General features: G+C 37.9%; 1 long non-coding RNA gene across 1 annotated transcript in view; it reads left to right on the top strand.

The window, feature by feature from the left end:
- LOC134205649 (uncharacterized) overlaps positions 1–17199 on the top strand; it is a 363787-nt gene that overhangs the window by 59626 nt on the left and 286962 nt on the right. The window lies entirely within an intron of this gene.

Here is a 17199-nt window from a genome sequence, read left to right as displayed (position 1 = left end):
AAACAGAACCAAATTCCGATGTAAGACCGCTTTAAATCATCATTTTGAAAATTAAACTTTCTAAAAATTTGGGACAGTGTTAAGTGTTAAAAAGTGTGACTAGGGACACACTGTAATGTCCGTTCTGTTACAGTGAAGTTATTCAAAGCAATTAATAATTATTTCTATAAGCGCCTTAGTGGAATTTCTACATTAGATGATATCTAAACTTTCTGCCTTTTTCTACCACTATACAATATTATTTAGAACACCAGATACGTATTTCGTTATCTATTTAAACACTTCTAACAACCTACTGAAGAAGTTTTGGAGTAGAAAACTAAATACGACCTGTTGTTACAAAATTGTATTGCATAGTGGGAGTAATAGTAAATGGTAAATGGTAGAATAGATTTATCTTTAAATCCTTAAATCTTTAGATCTTTAATCTTTAAATCTGTAAACATTAATTTTTTGACCATTGAAGGTATTTTTTTTAAATATGTGTATTGGTAAAAATTTATTTCGAAATTCCGTTTAATTGCGTTAACAGCTAGTTTTTTGGCCGAATTTTTTAGGAATTTAACGAAACGAAACGAAATCAAAATAAGATTTCGCCATGCTCAAATTCCGCGGAATTTCGTTTGGAATCACCTGAAACGAAACTTGACGAAATACCGCATATCCTTATTGCTTCCAAGTAAGAGAAAGCGATTAGTTTTAAATCAATATCTGTGACAACGAATGGAATTGTCTCTACTGTCATACAATAGTCTAGGGTTGTAACACCTACGAATTTAGGCGAATCGCTTAATGCTTATGCCAATAAAGAGCTTGCTGACGTTAATAATCTTTATCTTGCACGCGACGGAGGGGATAGGATTTGTTTTGAAAACAAATCCTATCCATTCTGTGCGCGTACAAGAGAAAGATGATCAAACATCAGCAAGCTATGTGTACTGTTGTCCAAATCGCCAGTTTCCTGTTGGTCCTACCCACGACTAGGAATATGAATGCGCCTCTGCTTACGATGATACGTGATGTAGTGAAGTGGAGCTTCATCGTCGACGATCTGGTGCAACATCGCGAAGTCTTCGGCGTCGATCCAAAGAGACAGTTCGGTAGTTTTAATGGTACGCGCTAAACGTATTGCACGAGAGAGTTGCTGCTTTCATCTTTCAAAAGATGCTGTATCTTTGCTCTAGGCGGAAAGTAAACGATCGTGGCGTTCATGGCCAGCAACGGAACTTGAGCCTCAATTGCATTTGAGACAAACTTCGGAATAAATCTCATTAACTCCTCCACTGTAGACGGCAGCTAAACATTTGGGATGACTTACACGCGATCTGGCAGAGGACGGCTTCCTTAGGCGGTGACGGAATGTCCCCGAAAATCGAACGATTCGCGGCAGAATTCGCATTTGAAAATATTGATGGCTAGGTTGTGCTGCTTCATCCGCTCGAATCGCTGACGCATATGATCACGATGCGTCTACAAATTCGTTTCGTTCTGAAGTGTCTCCAAACGTAACAAACAACTTTAGGTGAGGAATGTTCGATTGACTCCTTTTTTATTTCGAAGTGAGAGGTAAAAGTGTGGGTGTGAAAGAGCTCTTACATTCTAGTGTACAACGAGCTTAATATTACTTACTCACTGTCGCGACCGTCCTCTGACATCTCCATGCTCTGCATATCCGTGCTCGGTCCGGCTTACTGCAGTGAGGAAACTCTTAAAAACTCACTGCAGTAGCGCTTGAGGAATGAGCTACGATTCGGATGGCTTGCCGGCTGCTGCTTCTTGCTACTGGGTCGGAATGGCTCGACGGATGTGTCTGGGTTCGGCTGGCTTGCCGACTGCTGGGCTGGGTGCGCCCCGTTCGGCTGGTTTGCCGGCTGCTTGGTTTGATGCGCCTCGGTTCGCTGGCTGTTAGACGTCTACTGCAGTGAGGAAACTCTTAAAAACTCACTGTAGTAGCGCTCGTGGAATGAGATACGATCCGGCTGGCTTGCCGGCTACTGCTTCTTGCTAATGGGTCGGAATGACTCGACGGATGAGCCTGGGTTCGGCTGGCTTGCCGACTGCTGGGCTGGATGCGCCCCGTTCGGCTGGCTGGCCGGCTGCTGCTTCGATTCGGCTGGCTTGCCGGCTACTGCTGTTTGCTGATGGGTCGGAATGGCTCGGTTCGACTGCTTCCTTCTAGCGCTCCTACGATGTGCACTCGTTGACGTTCGTCGTAATTCTCCTCGATGCAGTGTTGCCACATATTTCTCGAACCTCACCTTTATTTTCAGGCGTAAAAATCTTTTTTATCTTTATTTGTGAGCAAACAATCTTGAAAAAAATCTTGATGTAGTCAAGGCTGAAGCACAGAGAAACAGATGTCTCACTTAACACATGGTCGGGGTTCTGCCAAACCACACTAAGCAGCTTTTTGATTGAACTGTAATATTTTGTTTCTACAAGGAAAATGCAACTCATTTCATATCAATTCGTACATATATTTGTTGTAGTATATCCTCAGTTATAGGTTTGACGCATATCCGATACGATTGGCAGTCCTTACTTTGCACCGTTCAATGTGCAAAAACGATCCATAGACAAATGAAAAACGATCCATAAATAACATCTGAATGTTCCATAAAACGCTACCATAAATCCATAAAATAGTTCGAGAGATTCCATAAAGAATATTTTTATGATCTATAAAACTTTGAAAAATGATCCATAAAAACTATATATTGATCCATGAAATTATAAAATTTCAAATTTGCGCAATTTATTATGATGATACATAATTTCAGCCATATGATCCATAATTTTTGTCATATGATCCATAATTTTGATAATGTGATCGATCCATAATGCTTGGAAAGAAGGCCAATGAATGGATCATATGACTAACATTATGGATCATCATCACGATAAAAAAATGCGCAAATTTTTTGTTGGCGCTTGGTGCAATTTGGCAAAACCCCGACCACATTTTGCATCGCTCACCTCTTCAACGGTGCATTCATTTGTTTGTAGGTGGTCGATCGGCTACTGATGGAGCTTCCATCGAATTTGTTTGTGTTTTACGTTTGCAAACTACCGCCATCTGATTGCCGGTTGTTTGCTAACAGTGCATTTAGCATTGGGCGATATTGTTTCCTTGATTTTGATTGCATTTTGCTCTAAGTGCGACTTAAATTCTATAGAGCTAAAATATTTTTTTTAGCAATATACAAATATTTTTAAATTTGTAGTTTTGTAGTTATTTGTAATGAGAGTATATTTAAGAAAGGGTTCGGAGCTTTAAGGAATTTTTGCACCATCCCATTTATTGCAAATCAAGGTGAACCAAAGTTTTAAATCACTCAAGTTCGTGGTGTGAATACATTAGCTTTTTGAAGTTTGAATTGAATTGCGACGCTAAATTCAACATGGCAACTCCTCCGTTCTTTTTAATATAACATTTTGAACGCAAAATAGCATCCATCGTGCTAGTATTCAGTCGGTTTTTAACCGTAGTTTTATTTAAATTAGTTTGCGAAATCATCCTTTCGACAGCTGCTGATGAGCGAGGGATGAGAATAAATTGTTTGATGAACTTTCTTAATAATGGAAATGCCAGCTTTCCTTTTCACCGTTTACTGCCCTCCAATTTGCCCAGCTGTCATCACCTCGACCTGCTCTTCGATCTGATTTTTTAGGGCCATATTCTTGTTGTCTTCGGCGGTTTATCAAGAGATCCGGTCAGGTTCTCTGCAACTACCCCTACGTAGATCTTTGTTTTCTCGCGGAGATGTTGCTCTAACAGCTTGTCTGAAAAACAGCTGTCTTTGATAAAGACCTTTTTCAAAGATGTTGGAAAGGAGAATCAGCAAAAGTGATTTGATTTCACTGTACATGTTCGTCGACTCAGGGCTTTCCGATTGGAAAATACGATTAACTTCGTTAAAAAGCGGTAGGACGTACTACAAAAAGTTGAGTGAATGGTTTGTCATGGAATCGTTAAGATGATGAAAGAAGCTCTGGACATTTGAATTATCGCAGTTAGATTGGAAGTAAAGAACATAATTAGCTCCGAAAAACCTAATAATTAGGGACAAAAGGTCGAAAGACAAAAGCTCGAAAGGACAAAAGGTCGAAAGACAAAACGTAGAAATACAAAAGGTTGAAGGGACAAATGGTCGAAAAGGACAAAAGGTCGAAAGGGACAAAAGGTCGAAAGGACAAAACGTCGAATGGTACAAAAGGTCGAAAGGGACAGAACGTCGAATGGGACAAAAGGCCCAAAGAAATAAAAGATCAATAAGATCAAAAGGTCAAAAAGCACAAAAAGTCGAAATAGACAAGAAACTGAAACGGAGAGAATCAATCCCGCACCAGAGTTGCCTTACACAATTGGCAAAACTATGCCTTTACACACCGGTGTATTTTTAATGCGCGCACTTGCGTGGCTGCGGCGTGCACTATTTAGACAGATTGAAGTGACATTTAGAAAATCTAGATCTCCATCTATTATTTGCACTTGTTCAATGATTTTTTTTTCAATTGTTAAAAAAAAGTGGAAAATAAAAGAGCAATTTTTTTGCCAACTGTATAGGACAATTCTGTCTCGCGCAATACAAGTTTTATTCATTTCTCAAATTAGCAATCTTTTTTATCTATAACAGAACTATCTAGATATTCATAATATTGGTTAATAGTAGTTACTCCTTCTTTGAAAATTGCTCATTCTTCAACTTTGATTGATGATATGAGTGTGTTATCTCTGCTTGAAAATAAATGCATTTAACAAATTTCTTTAGAATACACCTTTCGACCTTCTGTCCTTTTCGACCTTTTGTCTTTTCGACCTTTTGTCCTTTCGACCTTTTGTCTTTTCGACCTCTTGTCTTTCGACCTTTTATCCTTTCGACCTTTTGTCTTTCGACCTTTTGTCATAGATTCGTTTAATAGGCAGTAATCTTCTTCTTTTTTTTTGGCTCGCCATGAATGACGTGTATAGCAATAAGGGACCTCGCAAAGTAACAATGGGTGGTCGTTTTTTTTAATCGATAAAAACTGCAATTTATCAATTAAAATTTGTTTCAATAATTTCAAAATAATTCCTTTCTTCTTTTTTTGTTTCTGCTTTTATTTATATTATTAATTATGGTCCGTGACGCTACACTCACTACTGCATGTTCGGCACGCTCCTCCAATGCCATCGTAGTAGGTTCGCTCTGGTGGTAAGTCAATCTGTGACTTTCGACTTCGTACCAGCGGACAGGTAAGACACCTGGCATCTGCATAGATGGTTCCTTTTCTGCCTATTTCAGATTCTCACAGTTGTCGAGAAGAAAAAAAACGGCCCCCATAGCTATTTTAAAAGCTCCCTGGGGACCTATCCGTTAATCTAATAAAATTAATGTACAAAGGATACTCAGAGCAATTACCGTTCTGATTCAATTTTATGCCACTACCTACTTATTACTTAGATTTTCACTTACCCCATTCCACTGGAGTAAGTGTAAAAATAACTCCTAATTTTCAATTCAAAGAATTCATCTTTTATGTTCCCATTCATAGTAGGCCGCGTCCATCCGAATGTAGGGCACTGCACGGACTACTTTGTCTCTTTCTCGCTGCAAAGAAATTAGAAAACAACAAGGCCAGTAAACGTCAAAGTTTATGAGGAACGAAAAAGAAAGGGATGTTTCCGTGCAGTGCCCTATACTACGAGCAGGAGAAAAAAACTCAATAATACAGCGATTCCACGGGAAAAGAATAGAGTGGAAAAAATAGTCCAATTTTGCTCAAAATCGCTTGGTATGTTCTTCATCGAAAATAATTAGACCCGCATTTTTTTTTTTATTAGGGTGACCATGTTCGATATAGGGTTACCAGAAAAATCGCTATTTTTCGATTTTTTTTATTTTTAAAAAATCATAACTTTTGAACCACTGGATCGATTTGCAATATTTTTTCATGGATAGAAAGCTTATTACTTCTAGTTCTTACTAAAATTTTTGGTTTGGTGTATTGGTGAACTCAAATTTGCTAAAATGGTCAAAATATTCGTTTTTTAAGATTTTTTAAATGTTGGACCACAACGACTATATATTTTTATATTTTTTTATGAAAATTCAAATATCTTTACATAACATATCAAAAAATTAGAAATGTTCATCGAGCCGTTTTTGAGTTACATTTTTTTGAAAATTTCATGTTTTCTGCCCATACACACATGGAATGAACGTTCAGCGATTCCACGGAAAAAGAATAGAGTTGAAAAAAAAGTTGTCCAATTTTGCTCAAAATCGCTTGGTATGTTCTTCAACGAAAATAATTAGACCCGTATTTTTTTATTTTTTTATTAGAGTGACCATGTTCGATATAGGGTTACCAGAAAAATCGCTTTTTTTCGAAATTTTTTATTTTAAAAAAATCATAACTTTTGAACCGCTGTATCGATTTGCAATATTTTTTTATGGATAGAAAGCTTATTACTTCTAGTTTTTACTAAGAATATTGGTTTGGTGTATTGGTGTACTCAAATTTGCTAAAATGGCCAAAATATTCGTTTTTTATGATTTTTTAAATGTTGGACCACAACGACTATATATTTTTATATTTTTTATGAAAATTCAAATATTTTTTGATAACATATCAAAAAATTAGAAATGTTCATCGAGCCGTTTTTGTGTTACATATTTTTGAAAATTTTAAGTTTTCTGATCATACACACATGGAATGAGCATAATTTTCCATCACTTCAAAATAACTGCGGGAATCATTCTGTTGAAGTTATCAAACTTATTCCTAATAAATTCATGATAACCATGTTTACAAATCTAGTTTTATTTGTGAAGTAATGTACCTATCAAAAGTAGGGGAGGCTTGTCCAATTCTGACCCCATTAAATGTAAGAACTATAAATTACCCTCAAATTGTTTAAAAGCAGAGACCAACATTGCTAGGGTTTACTCAACCATGGTTTACGCTTTAACTGGAACCACAATGGTCCGTTAGCGTCCTAATTCAGCATGAGTGCTCATAAGGGTTGCAGAGGCACTCATGCCGAATTTGAGTGGTAGCGTAAACCACGACTGAGTAAACTTAACTATTTTGAATTATTCCACAAAAGGGTCATTTTGAGTGAACCGAACTGAAACTAGAATATATTTTTAGCGTGTAGATTTTTTTTTATATTTAGTGAAGTTAAAAAAATCAATTTTGAAGTCCAAAAAACATTATTTTTCCTACCAATGAAATCTACGTTGAAATTCTTTGTGTAATGAATGCTTTCCATTGGTATTATTAAAAATTTGGCAACCAGCGCTGTCTGAGAGAATCTTGGCTCTGCTATATTGAGGAATGGTAGCTCAAATCTCAAAGCTTTAGACTACAAGCAATGGTTTTCTCTGATTACCTTCAATTAAAACTCAGCATTTAATTTGATTATTTTTATTTTTCATAATTCATCAAAAAATGTATTACATAGCAAAATTCTTGCAATTTAACACACTTTTCTTCATCTGAAAACGAAAACCGTTTCACGATAATGTAATTTTCATTTTGTGGCTTAAAGTAATGAAACGATTGTGTCCCAGAGATTTGTTTTACACGAGTATAACGGTTCTTTATTTTCTTTTTCATTGCATTGTAATCTTTTTCCGAGAAAAACTCGTAATATATTTTGGAATCTACTTTAGAAACAGCCCAAGAGTAAAGTTCGTATGCAGTTGTAATATGATGGCCTTGTAAACTTGCTTTTGAAGCGTTTCGCTTTAGAACACCTCCTATAGCGTCACAAGGCCCTTTTCCATGGCAAGTGGCAAAAAAGTTCCACTCTGCTTTAAGACCAAAGTCTTTGTACATGTGGCACAAATTGAAAGCAGTCATCTTATTTTTGTATTGACTGCCTGATCCATCAGAAAAATCAGAAGGGTTATGTGCAAGACACGACCGCCCGACGTAAACTACGAAAAACCTTTTGGTGCAATGATAAAAACCAATTATTTTCAATTTGTTTTCCAATTTGTTTTCAATAATACGCATTTCCAATCAGTAATAACAACAAATCCAAAGTCAGAATGTTGCGAACTTCACTTTTCGACGCAATCATATTCAATTCTGCACAGTTTGTCGGAGAGAGTCGTTGCAATAAATTTATTCGCAGACGATGGCTGAAAATTTCTTCACTATGGTGGGGTCTTCATTGATTTGGCTGGTGTCGGTGAAAAGTGAAATTTTTCTCAAGATTCTGAGATAAATTGATAAATTCTGTGCGAAATCATGCGCGCAACAGTTTGAATTCATTGTTTTACACAGATTTTGTGAACTCCACTCAAACAACATAAAATGGGATATCAGAAAATCAAGTACATATCACAACACAATCTTTCTCCTACCAAAATATTTGGTGGCCCTGAAAAAGGGCCGTTTGTTTCTGTTGGCATGAAGCCATTTGAAGTGATATTCATCGCGTGCCGGTGAATGTAATCACCTAGATGATATCTCTGATAATGGTGGTCCTTCAAAGTGACGTCTTTCGGGTTGGTCCGTTGAAAGTGATGTTGAGCACTGCTCTGACGGTGTGCTACTGACCAGTAAACATACACCAACGGCAGGAAAATAGTTGAACTGCTGAATGTCCAGGCAAGAAAAGACATCCTTCGGAGGGCGTCACATGAAACACCAAAACTCACAGTACATGAATTGATTACAACATTCTAACGAAGCGTGAAGAAAGCAGGGGTGGCATTGTGCATCTCGAATCGAATTACTCGATTCGTACGTTTTTGCATTCGATTCGGAAAAATTGCGGCATTATGTATTTCGATCGACTTCATACAGTCGCAGTACAAGATTTCAAATGGTGCTGTACTAGCTCAATCGAGTATGTTCTGTCAAACGAAATGTAAACAGAGAGAATAAGAAATAGCTGTCTCCGTGTTTATATGCCGCCCGCTGGAGAGACAACCTTCAGCGCATGGCGAATGTGAGTAAACAGAGAGAACAAGAGTAATTTCATCTGTGTGTAGCATGCTGCCTTTTGGAAAGGCATCCTTCAGGGCATGAATTGGCAGTTAATTTATAAGCAAGCAAATTGTGCTCAATGACTATAAAAAGTAATATTATTTATTGAGCAGTTGCAAAATTATGTCGATACGATATATTTTGTAAATTGAGATATTGTTACGACACAAATTATAAGTTTTATGCTTATTTGAGTTTATTGGCCCGTTTACATATTCGCTAGTTTTAGCGGACAATTCACTATCCGACAATACTAGCGCAAAATTAGCATAATGTAAACAGGAATTGTCATTTGCTAATAGTGTTTACATTATGCTAATATCGCGCTAGCATTGTCAGATAGTGCATTGTCCGATAGAACTAGCGAATATGTAAACGGGCCATATGCCACAGATCCAATTTTGAGTTAAATAATTTAAAGCTAAAGAAGGATTCGATAATAAATTATTTATATATTTCCATGTGTTTTAGTTAAATGCAATTGGGTTATCTCTTGCCCGTTTTTTTATTTAACTCATCTATTTTTACGTAGATTTTGGAATATACACGTTTTTACGCAGATTTTCCCCATCGATTTTTCACGCGGTTTATCGAAATCGTCAAGAAATACGTGAAAACAGCAAAAAAAAATTAGTTGAAGTCGTGTTTAAGCGGATTTCGGGATAATTAGAGATTGCATATTGTCTGGAAACTATAAAAGTAGGCATACTAATAACATTCTTTCCTTCAAGATACAATAGACGAATCCAAGTAAAAATAAGAAGAAGACACACGACGGTGTTAACTTTGACAGATCCTACAGCTCAGCATAGGGAGATCATTTTAAAATGCTTATAATAAATTCTAGACAAAATGTAATTAAAATCTGATTGATGTATGATACGGAAAAAGTTCCGAACTGTATGATAGATACGTTTTTGGAAAAAAATCAAAAAATTGAGATAAGCTTCCAGATATGTAATTCGGAACTTTTTCCGTACCGTACATCAATCAGATTTTAATTACAATTTGTCTAGAATTTATTATAAGCATTTTAAAATGATCTCCCTATGCTGAGCTGTAGGATCTGTCAAAGTTAACACCGTCGTGTGTCTTCTTCTTATTTTTACTTGGATTCGTCTATAATGAAACATTTATTCTCTTCCCGTAGAAAAATAATAACAAATATAATTAAAACTTTCAGCAAGAAATGACTCTCGAACAACATTCGAAAGCTATAAAGGTGACGAGTGTTTGTCATTCGACTTGAGTGGTTTTCCAGTGTGCTATCGAGTATCCATAATGCCAAAACATCTCGTTATTCTTGTACCTCCTCGAGCATACTCGAACGAGAACGTTTTCGAGACCGATTCGAAAGCCGTAATGCCAAACATGTTCGACTCGATAGAATTACGTTCGAATCGAGATGCGCAATGCCACCCCAGCTCTTCCGCGCGCGCGTGCTATTTCGTTCGAGATGTCGCGGAGAGCAGATCGTGGTACCACCGTCGGCATCGGCGGAGCTCCTACCGGAAATTTTATTCCCGGCGATGGTGTGGGTCGCGCGGTCGTCGTCATTAACATTTGCAGCGCTCAGATTAAATTTTCTTGTATGAAGTAGGGGGAATTACGGCTTTGGCAGGTTTTGTTCTATTATTGTCAGGGGATTTTTGTTGGCCAAATTTTATGAAATTTGGCCACAATATTCTTCGATATGCAAAGAATGTTTATGCCAAATTTGAGCATAATTAGTTACAGCCCCCCTGACAATAATAGAACAAAACCTGCCAAAGCCGTAGTTTCCCCTACTAACGATTGGCTACCATCAATGAAAGTAGCTCTTGAGTCACAATTTGAGGCGAGATGAATTTTGATCAAAGTAAAACTTAATTGCTTGGTGATGGCAGATTGTTTTCCGTCGGTAGTAGAATCACGAGAGCACGATTCAGAGAAAGACTTATAGTTTTAGTAGATAGTCATCCATGCGAAAACATTTTTGCAGCTTCTCCGTTTGACGCGCGCTCGTGATTCTACTACCGACGGCAACATTCTGCTGTCGCCAAGCGATTATAATTTGCATTTTCTTAAAAATTCGTCTCGGCTTAACCTTCGCTTCCACAAAGTTGTAATTTTTCGATTGATTGTTAATAATCCGCCTTCCCAATCACAAGCTGCAACAAAACCAAGTAAGAATCATGAGAAAATTTCACCTGGCTGCCATTGATGCCATCCATACGAATTCATATTCGTAGCATCTCCTCCCGGGGCGCACTCGTGATTCTGCTACGAACGGCAACATTATGGCGTCGCCAAGTGATTAATTTGCTCTTTGAATAATATTCGCCTCACCTCTTCCTTTGTATAGGATGGTGGCCCTGAGAAGAGCCGATTAATTCGTTCAGTAACTTCGCCGATGCTGGGACCGCTCTCCGCGACATTTCAAATGAAATGCCACGCGCACGCGGGAGAGCAGTTTTCTTGTAATCAATAAAGATGGCTCATTAGTCCGGTATGGCTGCAAATATTGTGTAACCGTCACATACTCACCAAAGGGGCGTGGCTACAGGTTCAACTTTATTGATTACAAGAAAGCAGCTCTTCCGCGCGCGCGAGCCATTTCGTTCGAGATGTCGCGGAGAGCAGACCGTGGTACCACCTTCGGCATCGGCGGAGCTCCTACCGGAAATTTTATTCCCGGCGATGGTGTGGGTCGCGCGGCACAATATTCTTTGTCATGCAAAGAATGTTTAGGCCAAATTTGCGCATAATTAATTACAGAAAACCCCCCTGACAATAATAGAACAAAACCTGCCAAAGCCGTAATTTCCCCTACAAACGATTGGCTACCATCAATGAAAGCAGCTCTTAAGTCACAACTTGAGGCGAGATGAATTTTGATTAAAGTAAAACTTAATTGCTTGGTGATGGCAGATTGTTTTCCGTCGGTAGTAGAATCATGAGATCACGATTCAGAGAAAGACTTATAATTTTAGTAGATAGTCATCCATGCGAATACATTTTTGCAGCTTCTCCGTTTGACGCGCGCTCGTGATTCTACATAGATACAGTGATTCTACATACATACATACAGAAAACATACGATCATTCAACTCATCCATGAGTTTTTAGGTGCTGAGTTGGGCTTGATTTGAATCGTCCATGAGTTTTTACCACAATAGACCAAACCACAGGCGTTATCGCTGGAACCGCGCTGGTCCGTTCTCCGTGACATCCAGAATGAAAATGACGCGCGCACGCGAAACACGGGACTTTTTATACACAGGGAAAACGAAGCAGTAGATTAAAAGGCCCGTACCTTACTGCAATCTGATGTCCGTGTTGGGGATTTATGAACGGAATTGAATTTTTCACCCGGTTTTATACCCTGTATCTGAGTCTTCCCCTTAGACGTAGTTTACGTCAAAATGCGCGGGCAAAAAACACGTCCGTACGTGCTGCTGTCTCGAACTGAAAAATGAGCCACGCGCGCGGGGGAGAGCAGTTTTCTTATAATCAATAAAGATGGCTCATTAGTCCCGCCTCTTTGTTGTCCGGTATGACTGCAAATATGTGTAACCGTCAAACACTCACCAAAGGGGCGTGGCTACAGGTTCAACTTTATTGATTACAAGAAAGCAGCTCTTCCGCGCGCGCGAGCCATTTCGTTCGAGATGTCGCGGAGACCAGACCATGGTACCACCTTCGGCATCGGCGGAGCTCCTACCGCAAATTTTATTCCCGGCGATGGTGTAGGTCGCGCGGTCGTCGTCGTCAGCATCAACAGCACTCAGATGGAATTTTCTTGCGTGTTTCTCTACGATGGCGGCTATGGTGGTGTATATTTCTGCAACGGTGGCGTCTGAAGTACCATCGATTAGCTGTCATCAGTGAAGACAGCTCTTAAGCCATAATTTAAGGCAAGACGAATTTTGATCAAAGTTCATAATAATCTGATATTTTCCTGATAGTTTCCGTCGGTGGCGGAATCACGACCGTGCGTCAGGGACGCTACAAAAATTTATTCGCATGGATAGCATCAATACCAGTGACCAATCATGCTCATGCTCAGAAGGGTGCTTTATGTATTGAGGCCTAACGTCGCGCACCCAGAAATATGCTCAACAGAAAGTATTGATGCTGTTATATTTCTTGGCAACTAAACGTCAAGTTAACGGAAACGGGAGGAAAAACACAGTCGTTAAGTGTATTCACAAAAAGTTCCTAATATTAGTATTCATTGCAATATTAATACAACGTCCACCATTACGCATTTTTGTCTCAGGTACCCCCAGAGGCCAGCAAAGCTACCCCCAGGGGTACATGTACCCCAGGTTGAGAACCGCTGCTTTAGGCAGAAAGTAAACGATCGTGGCGTTTATGGCCAGCAACGGAATTTGAGCTTCAATTGCATTTGAGACAAACTTCGGAATAAATCTCTTTAACTCCTTCACTGTAGACGGCAGCTAAACATTTGGGATGACTTACACGCGATTCGCATTTGAAAACATTGATGGCTAGGTTGTGCTGCTTCATCCGCTCGCATCGCTGACGCATATCACGATGCGTATACAAATTCGTTTCATTCTGAAGTGTCTCCAAACGTAACAAACAACTTTGGGTGAGGAATGTTCGATTGACTGCTTTTTTATTTCGAGGTGAGAGGTGGATGTGTGGGTGTGAAGGAGCTCTTACATTCTAGTGTACAACGAGCTTAATATTACTTACTCACTACTGCGTGTTCGGCACTCTCCTCCAGTGCCATCGTAGTAGGCTCGCTCTGGTGGTAAGTCAATCTGTGACTTTCAACTTCGTACCGGCGGACAGGTAAGACACCTGGCATCTGCATAGGTGGTTCCTTTCCTGCCTATTCCAGATTCTCACAGTTGTCGAGAATAAAAAAACGGCCCCCATAGCTATTTTAAAAGCTCCCTGGGGACCTATTCCGTTAATCTAATTAAATTAATGTACAAAGGATACTCAGAGCAATTACCGTTCTGATTTCAATTTTATGCCACTACCTACTTATTACTTAGATTTTCACTTACCCCATTCCACTGGAGTAAGTGTAAAAATAACTCCTAATTATCAATTCAAAGAATTCTCGTTTAACTTTTCAAAAGGACCTAAGTAACATTTTTTTCATGAATTAATTTGAATGGCGCAATCAACAGAACAACATGAAAGCTTTTGATTGCAGTACTCAAATTAATTCATGAAAAAAAATGTTACTTAGGTCCTTTCCGAATATAGGGCACTGCACGGACTACTTTGTCTCTTTCGCGCTGTAAAGAAATTAGAAAACAACAAGGCCAGTAAACGTCAAAGTTTATGAGGAACGAAAAAGAAAGGGATGTTTCCGTGCAGTGCCCTATACTACAACATCCCGAGCAGGAGAAAATAACTCAATAATAACTAATTTTGTTATGGGTTATTTACTTAGTTATGAACTAGTTGTGCATAAGGTAAAATATCAAAGCAATAATATCTACCAAAAGTAATATGCAAAATACTTCAGGTATAACATGTTCTGTTATTACCAGTAGGGGAAACTGGACACACGTGATCCCCGGGGACACATGATCCCCCCCTGTTTTCTCGAAACCTAATAAAATTTTTATACCACTGATTTGTGTAAAAAGATCCGTTAAACAAGTAATTGAATCTGAGTTACATTCAATGTTAGTTCCTTTATGTATATGGGTTTTAGAAAGGTTTTAATATTTTAGCGTTCTCAATTCTTTTTTTCTGCAAAGGTAGAAAGTTTAATAACTTTGAATATATCCAACCAAAACGTGTCAAATTTTTACTGGACGCAGTTTTATTATTGCAGAATTGAATAAGCTCATTAAATTGATTATTGCTCATTTCAAATTGAGTGGATAAATAAACCAAGATAAATACTCAACATGGACACACTTGATCCCCCACAGTATGGACACACTTAATCCCGATATTGCCTACATTAAGGCGTTTGTTGTATTCCATTGCATTTGTATATTATTGTATTACATGCAACTTATTGATCTGTTATGATTCGTTCATAACTGTATCAGCCACACAGAGAGATTCTCTTGGAAACATCATTGTTGTCGTAATACGACCCCTGCTTTTCAGTGGCGTGGATTGATTGCATAAATAATCATCAGCATGTCAACTATGTTGGAAATTGTCACTGTTACTCTATTGGAGAACCAAAATACTTGCCTTACCCTTTACCAACAATATTTTTAATTTTTGCAATACTGTTTTTACGTTTAACTATAAATAGTTGTTAGGATTTGAAAACAAACCAATTTGGTCTTTTATCAGACTTGAAAGAACCTAAATATGTTCAGCTCATAAAGGGATCATTTCCCCCCGATATGGGGATCAAGTCTCCCGCAAGTTTTGAAAATGTCAAATTTTCTATCTTTTAGAAAAATCGATTTTTTGATAACTTTCATGAAAAAATAATTTCTTCCAATGATGTTTTTGAATAACTAATTAAATTGTTCATCAAGTCCATCTTAAATCGTATAAATATAAGCATTTTACATCGAGAAACATCTGAAATAAAAAGTGGGGATCATGTGTGTCCAGTTTTCCCTACTGGAATAAGTAATAATCGTCATAAGACAGAGAGCAAAGCGCTTTTTTCTATTTCAGGCGACCAAATGAAAGAATCGTGGGTTCTTTGATCAATTTCGCATGAAAGGCAGTCATGAAAGGATGTTGTGCTTTATTTTAAAATTAAAATTTCTAAATTATTTTAATACATATATGCAAAGAATATTGACTAGTCGATAAATTAATCATATTCCTTTAGTTCATCAAGCTGAAAGTGGTAATAAACACAAAAAAAAGCAGATATTGCACACTTTCATGCACTGTCACGGGACAAATATTTTTTGAGATTTTTGTAGCATGCCATTCATCCTTCGCATTTCTATAAATATTGAAAGGGGCAGATATGTAAACATCGCGTGACATCTCTCATTGAAAATGAGAAATTCCAGTACTGGTTATTACAATACCAAACGCATTACACGACTGGTTTAAAATACCTGAGCATGTTATGACTAAAGTGTTTTGCATAATAACTTTTGGTATTATATCTCTTATGCAAGCCAAGTTCATACCAACTTCTGTTATCGTGATTGTTGCTCCTGCTCGGAATGTCATTCATATCAATTTTGATTTACAGTATTAAAGTAAACAGCAGTTTTTTTTAATTATTTGCCTATTTTTAAATTTGAAGAATTTGATTAAAAAAAAGTTTCTAAATCAATTTCGTCGTAGACAAAGTCAAACCATCCTGATTGTAAAGAAAATTTGAATGCGATCTTTGCTTCGAAACATGCTGCTTCGAAATAGACCAGTGCATGATGACGTAGGTTGACAGTTCACAGAGCTTTTTCTCCGGGACTTAGCCTCCGGCGCAACTTCCGATAAAATTGTTTCGTCATTTTGTTCGCATGTAGATGTCCATTGCGATTGATTTCATGCTGAATGCAAAGAATAACACTAAAATATTCGGATCACAGCAATTTTAAACTAAAAATATGAATTTTAATTTTCCCTTCGTCGATTTTTCTTCTAACACCTTGTAAACAAGCTCTGTGAACTGTCAAAATAAGTGAGGTTAAGTTAGAGTTTGCATTGGTCTATGGTACATGGCGCAAACCATACCAGGGCGCAAACCTATAAGAAAGCCATCTCTACGATTTTTCTTGAAGCTCCCTTCTGCCAGAAATGCAAATGTATGGGTGATGCACTCTAAAAAATGGTCAAGTCAAGAAATGAGACAAGTCAAGTTACTATCTTCCACCAGTTTTCGATATAGTGAGTGGGAAACAAGTTTTCCTACCAAGCTCAATGCTGTTTACTGCCTATAGGGGAACAGACGGCTTTGGCAGGTTTTGTTCTATTATTGGCAGGGGGGTTTTTGTCGACCGAATTTTTTGAAATTTGGCCACAATGTTCTTTGATATGCAAAGAATGTTTGGGCCAAATTTGAGCATAATCAGTCATAAAAAACCCCCCTGCCAATAATAGAACAAAACCTGCCAAAGCCGTCATTACCCCTATATAAAATATAAAAAAAAATCTATTTTTAATAAACGAAGCTTAGATTGCATTGCTTACCAATGGTAATGTTTGAAGCATGAGAAAATAGAACAACACACCAAACACTGGCTTATAGTATAAAAGCGAGGAAGGGTGAAAATATCTAAGCGTGTTACTTGTATGTTG

Source organism: Armigeres subalbatus, chromosome 1 (assembly GCF_024139115.2).
Source record: "Armigeres subalbatus isolate Guangzhou_Male chromosome 1, GZ_Asu_2, whole genome shotgun sequence".
In the NCBI taxonomy this organism is placed as follows: Eukaryota; Metazoa; Arthropoda; class Insecta; order Diptera; family Culicidae; genus Armigeres; species Armigeres subalbatus.
The sequence above is the reverse complement of the archived record's forward strand: the minus strand, read 5'-3'. Positions and strand labels throughout refer to the sequence as shown.